We start from the raw sequence: 15,634 nt of genomic DNA, 5'->3' as shown, positions 1-15,634 counted from the left end.
GTAGTGGGGCTAAATGGATAAGAAAGCCTAGTTTTCCATAAACTCATTAATGTTATTTGATTTTTCTGTTCATTTCCTGTTGGAACTACAAAAGACACGCAGAAAAAGCAGCTTCTCCAGTGTTTTTACTTAAAGCAGAAAAATAATGAAACAAACAAACCAACTCTAGGAGACCAGGTGTGGGGGTGCACACCTCTAATCCCAGCAGCAGGCAGATCCATGAGTTTGGTGACAGTCTAGTCTACATAGGGAAGTTCTAGGCCAGCCAGGGGCTACATAGATCTTGTTTGCCTGTCACATACTCCCCACCCCCAGAAAGGATTTGGGGACAGCAAGGTAGCTCACTGGGTACAGGTACCTGCTACCAAGCCTGACAAACCTGGGTTTGACTCCCCAGACCTCCTGAGGTGGAGAGAATCAACATCCAGATGTCAGCCTCCACCCTGGACCAACATGTTGTACACAGGTGTGCACACATGCACAGGACTAGGTTACTTAATGAAACCCAGTGCAAAAAGAACAGACCTAAGTGTAGCTCTGGGGCACACTGAGGAAAGCTTCTGTGCGCTTGTAGAACAGGTCATTGACTAGCTCTCTGCTAGTGTCTGTAAACACAGCCACTGTGGACTCCCTGCTGTTGAGGTGTACATGGACTGTTTATCTATCGCCCTGGGAGTCTGGGGAGAGTGGGCACTAGCAGTTTCCATAAAGGTGTAGTGTTCCAAGGCCAGAGGCAGACTTTACCTACCCATTGGGAGGCACAAGGACATGAAGCTGAGCGCTCAAAGCTATGGGAAAGGGGTGTGGCGTGTGAGAGAGTTAAGAGCTGTAGCAATGAGTATGAGGAAGCCCCCCCTTCCCTGGACCTGTAGAGAAAATGGGGAGACTTGCTGAAGGGACAGGCTTAGGCTCAAGACACCCCAAGACCAAGTTCCCGCAAAAGGAGATTTATTTGCCTCAGAGGGACAAAGGACAGGGAAGGAGAGACACAGACAGTGGGGTGTGGGGAAGTAGAGAGAGAGGGAAGGGGGATTTGTTCTGGTAGGAGGCAGTTGGGAGTGGGTACAGACAGACAGAGAAGACAGACAGACAGACAGATGTGGCCCCTAGGCAAAAGGCAGTTTATAAAGGTTAAAAGGGAAAGCCCTGTGTTCAGGTGTGATGTTTAATTTTGATTTCACATGTTATTTAGAGCAGTCTAAGAGGGGCTTTTGATTGCTGGACTGCAAGAGTTTGATAGCTGTATCTTGGCTGTAGGCTTTGAACTTTTATAAACCTACTTTATTTGGGATTCTGTAATGCTTATACCTCCCTTCCGACCCACCTACCCTAGACAGGAGAGAAAAGAGTTTAATGGGAACAGGAAAAATAGACCTTTTTAGACTCAGTTTCTTGGAGCAACTTGGCTTTTCACCGACAGTACTTCAGCAGACCCATTAAACAGCAAACCAGCAATGCAACAAAGGTGACTGCAGCCGCAGCAGCCAGACTCTAGAGCAGGAGCCGGAACCTGGATCTTGGCAGCGATTCTCTCTAGGAACATCTGGAAGTGGAGTGATGAACACCCAACGATGAGACACGATACCAAAAGCCGAGCCTCTGGTTTGGGGCTCATACACATCCTCTCAGAGCCCTACGAGGATGTTTGTCATGGCAGAGACCGGGACCCACAAGACGCAGGTCTTCCTTTTTGTGCTTTGGTTCTTTTCAAGACAAGGTTTCTCTGTAGCCTGGGCTGTCCTGGTCTCACTTTGTAGACCAGGCTGGCCTTGAACTCACAACCATCCACCTGCCTCCGCCTCTCTAGTGCTGGAATTACAGGGGTGTGCCACCGCACCCAGCTGACTGTTCCTCTTCTAGTGGACAAACACCACGCATTCTCTCACAAGCCGGCTTCCAGCTGACAAACACCGCACACCCCCACACAAGTCTGTTTCACATCCCACACTTGGGAACAGTACAAAAACATGTTAACATCCACTATACTTGGTGGTCAGCCTCAGGAGGAGGAAGTGACCACATTTAGGAACAGATCTTGGTGGCTGGCTTTAGGACTGCTAAAGGAATGCCATCTAAGTGTATGTGAGCCAGGCTGAGGGAAGGAGGAAGAAGGGCAAGGCCTGCCAGAGCCATGTTTCCAACGCCCGGGCTGGCTTGAGTGAGGCTGAAAGGCTGGGTAAAGTGGAGCCCCGTGCAGAAAACGGAGGCCATGTCCAGTCTTGGGATTTTGGGAAGGACCAGAGTAGGATTCTCAGCACCCACATTAGGCAGATCACAACAGCCCGTGACTCCTGTTCCAGTTGAGGAGATAGAAAAGTGGGTTTTCAACCCTGGCCACTCAATACTTTCTAAGATGGCCTCAGGGCTGTTGTATTCTACCCAAAACCACCACACTCTCATACCTGTCCTGAGCACCTGACAACACGTGATGTCCCAAGCTGAACTCTTGCCCCCTCAGGGATAAAATAACTAGTAACTGATCATTTTAAAGGTCAACTAACCAATCGTGTTTGTACTAAATTCTGCATCTGTAAGGTATTTAAACTCTCCACCATTAACAGAACTGAGTCTTTCCATCTCCCCAGAATATGGTGGACCCTGATGCGCCAGCTTAATAAATTCCTTGGCTTTTGCATTGACTTTGGACTCTGGCTCTCAATCAGGTTTCCAGGATAAGACTCTGGCAATCAAAGTCTAACACAGTCTCTTGGACTCTGTGGGTGACTGCACACAACACACACAGCAGCCTTTTCTCACAAGTTGAAACATCTTAAGCCAGGAGGAACACAACTGGAAGCAGCTCAGGAAGTCGCTGACCCTGACCAGCTCCACTAGGCTGCCTTCCTCCTGGAAGTAGACCATAAAGGCTGCTGAGAGTCCCTCTCAGAGGAGCACACCTCTGAGTGTGCTCTGGGTGCAGAGGACCTGCAGATCAACTGAGCCACCCACCCAAAGGGGACACTACCCAACCTGCTGGGGCTGCCTGCAGACTGTGCTGAAGTGTACTTAGGTTCCCTGACTTTGTGAGCTGGCTCCCATGCTGGGGAGGGCTCTGGTGATAGAAGCTGTCTTTGAGTCCTTTCTGCTCCTGTAAGTAACCCCCAGTAAAACTCATGAGTTCACCAAGTTGGACTCTGGTGTTATCCGTATTTTTCTCTGCTATGGGCCGTCTAGCTGGGGTGCATGTATGTCTGACTCCCCTCAACCCCTACCCCATTGCCGGCCAGGAAAAGTCTTGTCACACAACAACGCAGAATTTAACAACAAACAAAACCCATAAACGTTTGAACGGAAGTCAGAGGAGATACTCTTTCTTGTTTGGGTGGAGCCCTCAAATGCACATCCATCTTTCTCTGAAACTCCAGGTGGTGAAGGGGTCTTGGTTGGGATTTAACCTTGGCTGAGGGTAACTAAAACTGAGCGCCCCAACAGGAAAGGCATTTTTCTCCTACCCAGACCGTTGGAGGGAGCTGCTGTGTTCTGGAGCGCTATGAGCCAGCCCACCTTATCTGTGCCCGCAGGGCACCAAGGTGGCTTCCCTACCTCCAGGCCTCAGTCTGATTTCCAAGTAGAACTGTGGGGAAGAGGAAACCCTGACGGGGATTTTATTTCTTTCTTTATTTCCCCTGGCAGACGCTCTCCCTGGGGACTGGTGTCTTAACTGCCCAAAGCTGTGTTGTGTACTCAGCGGAAGCTGTTTTAGCGGGCTTGGGGTGGGCGTGGGTGGAGGCGGGGATATGTGGATACAGGGTATTTTGAGACAGGATCTGTGGAACTGTCATCGGTCACTACAAAAGACACAAGATGACTCAGAGGCTGGGAGAGAGCCAGCTTAGGTGTGCTGGGTGGTTTGGAGTGTCGACTTGACATAAGCAAGACTCACCAAAAAGGAAGGAGCCTCATTTGAGATAAAGCCTCCAGGAGATGCAGATGTAGGGCAAATTTCTCAGTTAGAGCTCAATGGGGAAGGGCCCAGCCTTTTGTGGGCGGTGCTGTCCATGGGCTGGTGGTCCTGGGTGCTCTAAGAAAGCTTAGCATACACAAATCGCCAAGTGTGCGATCCCCTGTAGTGGACAGTGACAAGCGCAGGATCAGAAGCTTAGGATCATCCCAGGTTATGTACTGCAGTCGAGGCAGTGTTTAGGGGAGAGCCTGTCCGCATCGAAGTCTCCTGCTGGGCAAAAGGAAAAAAATGAGAGCTGAAAGGAGACAGAGAGAGTGAGAGAGAGGGGGACTGGGGTAGGGCAGGATAGCCAGGGCTGTTACACAGGACACCCTGTCTCGAAAAACCAAACAACCAAACAAACAATGGGCGGGGCGCATGCAGATGAGGAGGCGCGCAGGGGCCGCCGGAATCGCGGATCCGAGAGGACCGCGGCCTGCGTGGGACGTCCGGCGTGCCGTGCGAGTGTTTTTCTTGAAGGCCGAGAGGCGCGGCAGGGCTGCGGAGGGCGCTAAGGAGGCGTTTTCCCGGGTGGGGCAACCGTGCGTTTGAAGGGGGTGCGCGCGTAGGGAGAGCGTGTGCGGGGGCGTATCAACTCATACTTACCTGGCAGGGGAGATACCATGATCACGAAGGTGGTTTTCCCAGAGCGAGGCTTATCCATTGCACTCCGGATGTGCTGACCCCTGCGATTTCCCCAAATGCGGGAAACTCGACTGCATAATTTGTGGTAGTGGGGGACTGCGTTCGCGCTCTCCCCTGGCATTATGGTTTAATGGAAGTGAACAAAGAAATGATTCTTAGTTTCTCTTTCCCTACTTTTTAAGCTGTGACTCGTTATGAAACTTTCTAAAGACACAGTTTATTCAAAGATTAGCGAAACATCCTGCTTCTGGTCTGGAGTTACTTAGTTACTAACAGCAAATTGTTCTTCCCGAAGACGAGTACTCGTAATTCCAGGTCCTGTAGATCTGGCCCTGTTCTTTTGGCTATCAAGGACATCTGCGTTCACAAATTCTTTTTGTTTTCGTTTTTAAGATTTATTATTAGGTATATATTGTTCTGCCTGCATGTACACCTCCAGGCCACAAAAGGACATCAGATCATATTATAGATGCTTCTGAGCCACCCTGTAGTTGCTGGGAATTGAACTCAGGATATCTGGAGGAGCAGTCAGTGCTCTTAACCTCAGAGCCATCTCTCTAGCTTTTAAATGGTTTTTAAACTATTAAAAAATAGAACAAATCTAACTTGAGTAACAGTAATAGTCAAGTGCTTATCAGTTGAAAATAGTTTGTGCAGCATAAGTATTAGGGTTTTTGTTTTAAGAAACAAACACTAAAAAAAAGAAACACTAGTAACATACTGCTACTGTATTCCCAGACAAGCATCTTGCTTATTACTAGCTAATAAAAATGCTTACAGTTTTTCTGTCCTCACCTCATTGTCTCCCTTTGTTCCCAACAGTACTGAGTCCCACCTGCCCTCTGCCTGTGTCTCCTCATTCCTGACACTTCCCTCTGCTCTTGTTTCCTTTAGTCAGTGTGTGCTCATGTCACCTGGTAAAGATTTGCTCATCCTGCACTCTTCAATTCACTCTGTAGTTTCATAGTCTTCTCAACTTAGGTGACATTACATACTTTTTACGTGTCTGACATAACCGTCGTATTGCACTACAGTTGCTTGCATCCTCTCCCTTACTGGGTAGCTTATATTATTACATTTTGCAGATAAGTCATCAGTAAGCACTTTTAAATCAACAGGGTACTATGTTATTAAGACTTGCTTTTTAATTCTTAAACTTTCTCCATAGGTGCTGATGATGATTACAATAGGATTGGGTCTTCGTTATATGCTTTAGGAACTCAGGATATATGCAAGTAAGGATTATAGTTAAGATCTTTATAAGTAAAGCAGAGGAAGGGCTTTGCTGGCAGAGAAGGAAATAGAACTTGAAGTTTACTTAATTTTAGGATATTTTTATCAGCCCATTTTTGATAACCTGGGGTTTTTTTGTTTTTTGTTTTTTGTTGTTGTTGTTGTTTTCGATTTCTGGAGACAGGGTTTCTCTGTGTAGCCCTGGCTGTCCTGGAGTCACTTTGTAGACCAGGCTGGCCTCAAACTAACAGAGATCCAGCTGGCTCTGCCTCCCAAAGTGCTGAGATTAAAGGCCTGCTCCACCACATCTGGCGTAACCTGGGATTTTTATTATAATAAAATGGCTGGTTTCTTTTTTCTCCTCTCATTTTCTAATTATTATTTTTAAATATCCAACACTTCAGGCTGGGCATGGTAGTGCATCCTTTAATCCTAGCAACTAGGAAACAGGGGCAGGCATATATCTATGTGTTTGAGGTTACCATGGTCTACATAATTAGTTCTAGGCCAACCATGGCTACATAGTGAGACATTGTCTATAAATAAACATTGCAAGCCACGCATGGTGGCGCACACCTTTAATCTCAGCACTCAGGAGGCAGAGGCAGGCAGAGTCGTGTGAGTTCGATGTGAGGCCAGCCTGGTCTACATAGTGAATCCAAGGCTACACAGAGAAACCCTGTCTGGGGAGGGGGGATATATATACATATACACACACACACATATATATATATATACATGTATATAGCCTGTGTGTGTGTGTGTATGATTGTGGTTCTGAGTATGGTGGCTCTGGACCCCTGCAGGTTGGCCTGAGTCCAGTGGGACATGAAAGGTTCATTCCCCACGTTTCTGCCTCCTGAGGCACCTGTATGAGCCCAGCAGGTTGGTCTGGCACTTCTTGCCAACTGTTGTGAACAAATGGACCTCAACATCAGAGTCCCTGTCTCTCTCAGGGGCAGCTAAAGCACTTTTGGGGTGAGTCTGTGGCTTGAGCACAAAGCCAGGTTCCCAGCCTCTCCAGGGGGAGGTGGGGAATGGGTGTTATGGTTAGCTCCTCTCCGATGAGACTACAAGCCAGGGCGGTGGTGGCACAGGCCTTTAATTCCAGCATTCAGGAGGCCGAGGCAAGTAGATCTCTGTGAGTTTGAGGCCAGCCTGGTCTACAAAGCAAGCCCAGGACAGGCAAGGCTATACAGGGTAACCCCACTCAAGGGGAAAACAAACAAACAAACAAAGAGAATGAGACTACTGGCTCCTCAAGTACCACAGCTCTTTGTTTTATTTACCCTCGCACTGCATGGTGTGGGGGAGGGAGGGGGATGCAGACTAATGCCAGAAACCTGCTGGCAGAGGGGGTGAGAGGGAGCCTCAGTGGGCACTTCCCCAGCAGGGGTCTTATGCAAAGGAGCCAGTGGCTCCCAGCATGGACTAGCAGCTGCAAGTCCTGGGAGCCCTGTGAATCTCCTAGGAGCCCTTCTTTGCCCCAGAATGACAAGTCTGAGATGGTCTTGTGGAGTGGGAAAATCAAGCCAACTTTACTTGTGAATTAGAGGTTCATAAGCCCTGGGCAGTAAGGGTGAACGTGTCTGATTTGCTAGGATGAAGGATGCCAGGATGCTTCATCTACATGCCGTGGCACAGTGCCTCAGTAACCCGGGGCCTTTGTCACAGCAAGGAAAAAGCAGTACTTAATTATCCTCTGTGTGAGGGGATGATGCCTAGGTATAACTTGGCCATTTCTTGGAGGCTAAGATCTCAGCTCAGGGTGGGGCACTTCTGGGAATTCCCTGTGCTTGTTCTCAGGAAAGAGCTGGGCCTGTGTATTTTCTTTTGGGACTATGTGACTCTCCTTACAGAATCTGGAGTCCCCAGATGAGGAGGAGTGAGGACCCCGATGATAAATGAAAGTCCATTCTTCATAGACCGAGTGCAAAATGGCTACCAGGAGAAGCCAGACTTCTACCTTCACCAGCAGAGTCTCCCACTGGACTCTTCACAAATTTGCTCCATACTTCATTGGGAGTAAAACTAGCCTTTTTCTTAATGCCTTGGTTCTCTTTTCTTTCCCTTCCAGTCCTGGGACCAAACACAAAACTTTAGAAATGTTAAACAACACTGAGTTAAATATCTAGTGCTGCGACCCCAGCCTCTGGACCCTCCTGCCTCTGCTACCTGACTGCTGGATGCTGGGATTTGCAGGCATGCACCACCATTCCTAGCCCTCACTTTCAATTCTTTTTTTTTTTTTTTTTTTTGGTTGGTTTGGTTTTGGTTTTAGAGTGGGGGTGTGATAGTTCATGCCTGTAGTCCCAAGGCAGAGGTCTGCAGTTCTCTGTGAGACCAGGCCAGCCTGGTCTACAAAGCAAGTCCAGGACAACCAAGATTACTGAGAAGAAGAAAAAAAAATTTTTTTTTTTATTGAACAGTGTCTCACTGTATCTCTGGCCGCCCTATGACTGTCTTTGTAGACAAGACTGGCCTAGAACTCAGAGATCCATCTGCCTCTGCCTCTGCCTCTGCCTCTCCCTCCTGAGTGCTGGGATTAAAGGTGTGCACCACCGCACCTGGCTATTCATTTATTTAGGGGCACACACTTGGAACAGCTTGAGTGTAAAGATCAGAGAACAACCCGTGGGAGTCTTTTCTCTCCTTACACCATGATTTGATTCTGCAGAATCAAAATAATAAGATTCTGGGGATTTGACACAAGCAGCTTATTATTTGGAGGTCTTTTACAGAACTGTTGGAGTCTTCTGTTAGCAAGCACATCGGATGCTCTGTGTGACAAAACAAAATGTCCTTTACAATGTGGTTTGCGGTCAGTTGTCTCTAAACATTTAAAGTAGAAAAAGTAATCAAATGATGCTTCTGATGAAAATGTTTTTCCCTTGCAGGTTCTCCTCAAAGTTTCTGAACTGTTTGATAAAACAAGAGTAAGTTGAGGCTGGAGAGATGGCTCAGAGGTTCAGGGCACTGACTGTTCTTCCAGAGGTCCTGAGTTCAATTCCCAGCAACCATATGGTGGCTCACAACCATCTATAATGTGATCTGATGCCCTCTTCTGGCCTGCAGGTGTACATGCAGGCAGAACACTGTGTACTTAAAACAAAAAACAAAAAACAAGAGAACTACTGCATAGAATCATACGTGTATAAACAACATTGTATTGTTTCCTAACACAGTGAGGCAGAAGATTCCACATATGTATCGTCAGGCAAAATGAAAGTAATATTTTTAAAAAATTGTCCAAAATGCCAATAATCCTAGCACCCAAGAAGCTGAGGCAGGGGGATTTTGAGTCCCAGATCCAACTGGACCACTATCTTAAAAAAAAAAAAAAAAAAAGGATTAGGTGGCTCAAGGAGTAAAGGCCTTTGCTCTCATGACCTGAGTTTGACCTTTGAACCCACATGATGGAAGAAGAGAACCAACTTCTATGGCAGACCTCTGACCTTCCACACTAGCCCTGTGGCACATGTGGTTCCATTTTTACACATTTTGCTTCCACTAGAATGAATGTGAGTATTCAGGTTGCTCTGTAAGCTTGCTTACACTTGGTGGGTTTTTACCCTGTGTTTTAGCTACTTGGTGAGCATGACTTTCAAGGGAAAAAAAAAAAGACAAACTTTTGTTTTGTTTTGTTTTTTCAAGACAAGGGTTTCTCTGTTTATCCTTGGCTAAAATAAATTTTTACAAAAAGTATGCAAAAGCTGGGCGTGGTATCCCACCCCTGTAATCCCAGCTGTTGGGAAGCAGAGGCAGGTGGATCTCTGAGTTCCAGGCCAGCCTGGTCTGCAATGCGAGTCCAGGACAGCCAGGGCTAAACAGAGAAACCATGTCTTGAAAAACAAACAAACAAACAAACAAACAAACAGAAAGTACTGGACTACAATGGTGAGCCACTTGTGGGTGCTGTGTGGGAGTGAGTGCTGGGAATTGAGCCCAGTTTCCCTGGAAGAGCAGCCACTGCTCCTAACCCCTGAGCCATCCTTCCAGCCTCAGGATACTTTCAAAAGTTGACTTCAGCACCAATGTCAATTATTCTGGGATGTTGAAGTGTCGAGCCTGCTGAGGAGAGCCACAGTCCGGTTCTCCTGACATGCTGGCCTCAAGTTCAAACACAGGTCCAGTGCTTCTGTTTTTCAGTTTGGCAGCAAGTGGCCCAAGATAAGGCTCAACAAGTCTGGCTTCTGGTGCCTCGGTCTAGAGGCTCTACCGGGGCCTCAGCACTCAGGCCCTGTCAAAAGCCTGCTCCTGGATGGTTTAATTTAGTATTTTTATTTATTTAATTCATTGGTGCTGAGGCTTGATCTCACATGCTACGCATGTCCAGTCTCACCTCCCCTATTCCTTGTTTCGTTTGTCGATTTTTGTTTGTTTGGTTTTTGTTTTGCTTTTTGATTTTTGATTTTTCGAGACAGGGCTTCTCAGTGTTAGCCCTGGGTGTCCTGGACTCACTTTGTAGAACAGGCTGGCCTCTAACTCACAGAGATGCACCTGCCTCTGCCTCCCAGGTGCTGGGATTAAAGGCGTGCTCCTCCACGCCCCGCTTTTAAAAACTCATTCGAAATTTTAAAACCTATTCTATTTATGAATGTGTTTGTGTGTGTGTGTGTGTGTGTGTGTGTGTGTGTGTGTGTGTGTGTGTGTGTGTGTGTGTTGACTTTTGATTTTGATTTTTTATGAACTTGACACAAGGATATCCTGAGGAAGGAACCTCAGGCTCAGGGGGTAGGCAAGAAAGCAGGATGAAGGTGGAAAGGCCCAGCCCCTTGTGGGCGGTGCTGTCCACGGGCTGGCGGTCTGGGGTGCTATAAGAAACCTTGGCACGCGCCAATCCCCGAGTGTCTGTAATCCCCAGTAGTGGACAGTAGCACACACGCAGGCTCAGAAGTTTATGGTCAGCCCAGCCTCTGCGACAAGCTGCGTCCTGCAGCAAAACGGGGGAATAGGCGGGGCGTATGCAGATGAAGTCGCACGCAGGGGCTGCCGGTCCGCGGATCCCGGAGGACCAGGTCCTGCACTGGAGGTCCCGCGTGCCGTGTCCATGTTTTCGGTGAAGGGCGTGTATCGTTTCAGGAGTGTGGAGGGCGCGAAGGGAGGCGTTTTCCCGGGTGGTGCGACCGTGCGTTTGAAGGGGTTTCGCGCGTAGGGAGAGCGTGTGCGGGTGGGTATCAACTCATACTTACCTGGCAGGGGAGATACCATGATCACGAAGGTGGTTTTCCCAGGGCGAGGCTTATCCATTGCACTCCGGATGTGCTGACCCCTGCGATTTCCCCAAATGCGGGAAACTCGACTGCATAATTTGTGATAGTGGGGGACTGCGTTCGCGCTCTCCCCTGGTTTCTGTGGTTCAATAACAGTGCTTATGACAGTGCGTGTTCTGTCATTGTTGAAAAAGATAATCGCCCTCTAGTGTATGCGCGGTGAAATTGTGCCAAATGGAGAAAGTTTTTCAGCCTGCTGTTCGCTCAAGCAGGCAGACAACTGAAACAATCGTTTTTGTGTTTCTCTGGACACTTTGGCAGAAATCGGACAACAGTACTAGGCCCGTCACATGTATTCAAAGGTCCTACAGTAACATTAAATGGTACAACCTGACAGGAGTCGTACTGCTAAGTTTTATAAGCTAGTCTAGGGACTAAAGTAGGTCTCAAGGGAGGGGCTGTAGAGTGGAGGCAGGTGAAGCAGGCTAAACAGAGAGGAAAAGGTTTGATTGGGGCTGGTGTACAGGTTCAGGGTTCATTATGGTCATCGTGGGAAGCATGGCAGTGTGCAAGCCGACTTGGCATTGGAGAGGCGCCTGAGAGTTCTGCCTCTGGATCAGCAGGCAGCAGGAAAAGAGAGAGAGAGCCACTGGGCCTGGCTTGGGCATTTGAAACCCCAAAGCCCATCCCCAGGGAAGTGGTCCCTCCGACAAGTCCAAACCTCCTAATGCCGTTCCTAAGTAGTCAACTATGAGTCTCTGGTTGCCATTGTTACTCAGACCACCCCAGTGGGTGTGGGAGAGGTGAGACGGGGTCCCCGCCCCCCTTTGGTTCTGGCTGTCCTGGAACTCACATAGATCCACCAGCCTCTGGCCCCGAAATGCTGGGATTAAAGGCATGCACCACCTTGTCTGGGTCCCATACACCTCTGCTCGAATATTCCACAAATGGCTACCTGGATGTGAATTCCGTAGAATACTTTTGCCTGCAATGTTAGTGTGAGGCCTGTGAAACCCCATTTCTGAAAATGGAAACTCCATGGTAAGGGAAAATGACCTCGGCATGAACTCCAGTTTCAAAAAGAGAAGAAAAATAAACCAGCTTGGTCTACAAAGCGAGACCAACCAAGGCTACCCAGAGAAACACTGTCTTGATTTAAAAAAAAAAAAAAAAAAAAAAAAGAGCACTGACTGCTCTTCCAAAGGACCCAGGTTCAATTCCCAGGACCCACGTGGCAGATCACAACTGTCTGTAATGCCAAGATCGGATGCCGTCACAGAGACATATTTGCAGGCAAAACACCAGTACACATAAAAAGTAAAAAGAAATAGATTGTAGCCAAATGTGGTGGTGCACGCCTTTAATCCCAGCACCTGAGAGGCAGAGGTAGGCAGATTTCTGTGAGTTCAAGGCCAACCTGGCCTACAAAGTGAGTCCAGGACAGGCAAGAAAACATAGAGAAACCTTGTCTTGAAAAAAAATGAAGTAAATAAATGAACTATAAAGAAAGCAGGCTGAGCAAGCCACCTGAGGCCAGCCAGTAAGAAGCACTCCACCATCAGCTCCTGCCTCCAGCCTCCAGCCCTGCTTGCTTCCTGTCCTGACTTCCTCCAATGATGGAATGTGGTCTGGAAGTGTAAGCCAAAGAGCCCTTTCTTCCCCAACTTGCTAATTGGTCCTAGATTTTGTCCCAGAAATAGAAACCTTAATTAATGCGCTCCCCTGGGACTGAATGTTTTTTTTTTTTTTTTTTTTTTTGGTTTTTCGAGACAGAGTTTCTCTGTGTTAGCCTTGGCTGTCCTGGACTCACTTTGTAGACCAGGCTGGCCTCGAACTCACAGCGATCCGCCTGCCTCTGCCTCCGGAGTGCTGGGATTAAAGGCGTGCGCCACCACGCCCGGCTCCTGGGACTGAATGTTAAACAAGAGAGGGAGGGAGAGAAGAAGGGAGGAAGGGAAGGCTCCAGATTAGGGCTCCAGAGATAGCTCAGTGGTTAAGAGCACTGACTGCTCTTCCAAAGGACCCTGGTTCCATTCTTGGCATCCACATGGCAGCTCATAACTGTCTGTAACTCCGAGACCTGACACCCACAGACGTACATGCAGGCAAAACACCAATGCACATAAAATAAAAATAAATAAATGAATTAGTTTTTTAAAAAATCTGGACTAGTCCAGTGCGGTAGCTAGTGCCTATAATTCCAGCGCATTGGGAGGCAGAGGCAGGTGGATTGCTGTGAGTTCAAGGCCAGCCTGATCTACAAAGTGAATCCAGAACAGTCAAGGCTACACAGAGAAACCCTGCCTCAAAATGAGAGAGAAGGGGGGTAGGGTGGGGTGGGGGGATGAGTAGGTCCGGACAAGTCTCTTGCGTCTGCTTAGCAACTGTTAGGCCTAGAGGTGTGAGCCGCCTTAGTCCGTGCAGTGATGTCTTCTGCTTGAGAGCCTGTAGCGAGCTGGTGGTATATGAAATGGAAGGAGGTCATGGGGCTGAGGGGATAGCTCAACCGCTAGGCAGACTTGCTTGCCTGGCCTGCACAAATCCCCGGGCGTTGGAAACCAGTAGCGGACCGTGGCCCACACATGGGATCAGAAGTTCAGAGTCACCCCAAGTTACACAGTGTGCTCGAGGCCAACCCAGCCTCGGGGAGACCCTGTCTCCTGCTGCCAAAAGAGGAGGAGGAAGAGGAGAAGGAGCAGAAGGAGGAGGAGGAGAAAAGAAAAGAGACAACATAGATGTCCCTCACCAGCTGAATGGATAAAAGAAATGTGGTCCATTTACACAAAGGAATACTGCTCAGCTATTAAACACAAGGGCGTCATGAAAATTGCAGGCAAACGGATGGAACTAGAAGATATCATCCCAAGTGAGGTAACACAGACCCAGAGAGGCATGGTATGGGCTCACTCATAAGCGGACATTAGCCATAAAGTACAGGATAACTCGTAAAACCCAGAATTTGTCCTGCTCACAAGGAGCCTAGGGGTGAAGGTGGGGCAGAGACTGAGGGAATGGCAAACCAATGAGTGGCCGGCCCAGCTTGAGACCCGCCGCACAGCAGAGAGCTAAGCTCTGTCCCTATTGATGAAACTCTGCTGTGTTTGTAGACAGGAGCCTAGCATCGTTGCCTTCTAAGAGGCTTCATCAGGCAGCGGACGCAGACAGATGCAGAGAGCCACAGCTGAGCTCGTGGAGTTTTGTGGAAGAGCGGGAGGAAAGGATTGAGGGATCTATCTGGACAGGTCAAGGACATCCAAGACCTACCGAGTGGACTTGCCTGGGCCCATGGGGCCTCCCAGAGACTGAACTAGCAACCAAAGAGTGTGCACGGCTGGACATAAGGCCCCATACATGTGTGGCAGGTGTGCAGCTTGGTTTTTGTTGTTGTTTTATGTGTGTCCTGGGGCTACCTTGCCTCCATTGCCTGCCTGCCTTTGGCTCCCTTTTTCCTAGCTGGGCTGCCTTGTCTGGCCTCAGTGGGAGAGGATGAGCTTAGTCCTGCTGCAACTTGATGTGCCAGGGTGGGTTCTAGCCCATGGGAGGCCTCCCCTTAGAAAGGGAGGGTGGCAATGGGAGCGGGGTGGAGCGTGAGGGTGGGAGTGGGTGGAGAGGAGGGAGGAGACTGCAATCAGGCTGTAGAGTGATTAGGTAAACAAATGGGAGAGAGAAAAGAAAGAAAGGAAAAAGAAAAGAAGGCAGTGGAGAATGAGAAAGAAAGAAAAGACAAAAGGCATAGAAAAGAAAAGGGCAATGGGCGAGGCGCATGCAGATAAGGCCGCGCGCAGGGGCTGCCGGTCTGTGGGTCTGTGGCTCCCGGAGCGACGTCTGGTGTGGTTAAACGTCTCGGGTGTCATGCGCCTGTTTTCCGTGAAGGGCGAGTAGCGTGGCAGCGCTGCGGAGGGCACTAAGGAAGCGTTTTCCCGGGTGGGGCAACCGTGCGTTTGAAGCGGGTGCGCGCGTAGGGAGAGCGTGTGCGGGGGCGTATCAACTCATACTTACCTGGCAGGGGAGATACCATGATCACGAAGGTGGTTTTCCCAGGGCGAGGCTTATCCATTGCACTCCGGATGTGCTGACCCCTGCGATTTCCCCAAATGCGGGAAACTCGACTGCATAATTTGTGGTAGTGGGGGACTGCGTTCGCGCTCTCCCCTGGTCTCTGAGGTTCAATAACAGTGCTGAAGATCTTTCCCTTTCCTTGACACTTTGTATGTTAAGAAGCCTGATACAACCCAAAAGGGGTCTGGTGTTGTAAAATTGACAGGAGCTACAGAAACTGTCTCAATACAGTGGAAAGTTGTTAGAAGGATTTTTACCGCTCAGGCAGTGAGGGGATGTGTGAGCGCCCAGCCCGCTATTGGCGGTGCCGACCCTGCCTTGTTTAAGGAAGGAGGAGACTAAGCAAGCCACGTGGAGCAAAGAGGCCAGTAAGCAGCATGCTTCCCTCCTGGTCTCTGCTTCAGGTTCTGACTCCCTGATTTCCAAAGCGAAGGGCGGTGATGGGGAACTGAAACTTCTGCAAGAAGCCGGAAACTCCACAAGCTGCTTTTGGTCACGGAGTTTTGTCACAGCCATAGAAACCCTAAGACCCGCATCATTT

At 48.8% G+C, this 15,634-nt stretch overlaps 1 long non-coding RNA gene across 1 annotated transcript; it reads left to right on the top strand.

Annotated features, from left to right (window-relative positions):
- Positions 1 to 4,376: 4,376 nt before the first annotated feature.
- On the top strand, positions 4,377 to 7,961 carry LOC311603782. Its single transcript, XR_014781261.1, has 3 exons — positions 4,377 to 4,474; positions 5,757 to 5,823; positions 7,681 to 7,961. It is a non-coding gene; the product is annotated as an uncharacterized lncRNA (long non-coding RNA).
- Positions 7,962 to 15,634: the final 7,673 nt, after the last annotated feature.

This window comes from Acomys minous, assembly GCF_964271855.1.
Source record: "Acomys minous genome assembly, chromosome: 8".
NCBI classification, from domain to species: Eukaryota; Metazoa; Chordata; class Mammalia; order Rodentia; family Muridae; genus Acomys; species Acomys minous.
Note: the sequence above shows the minus strand (reverse complement) of the source record. Positions and strands in the feature narration are given on the sequence as shown.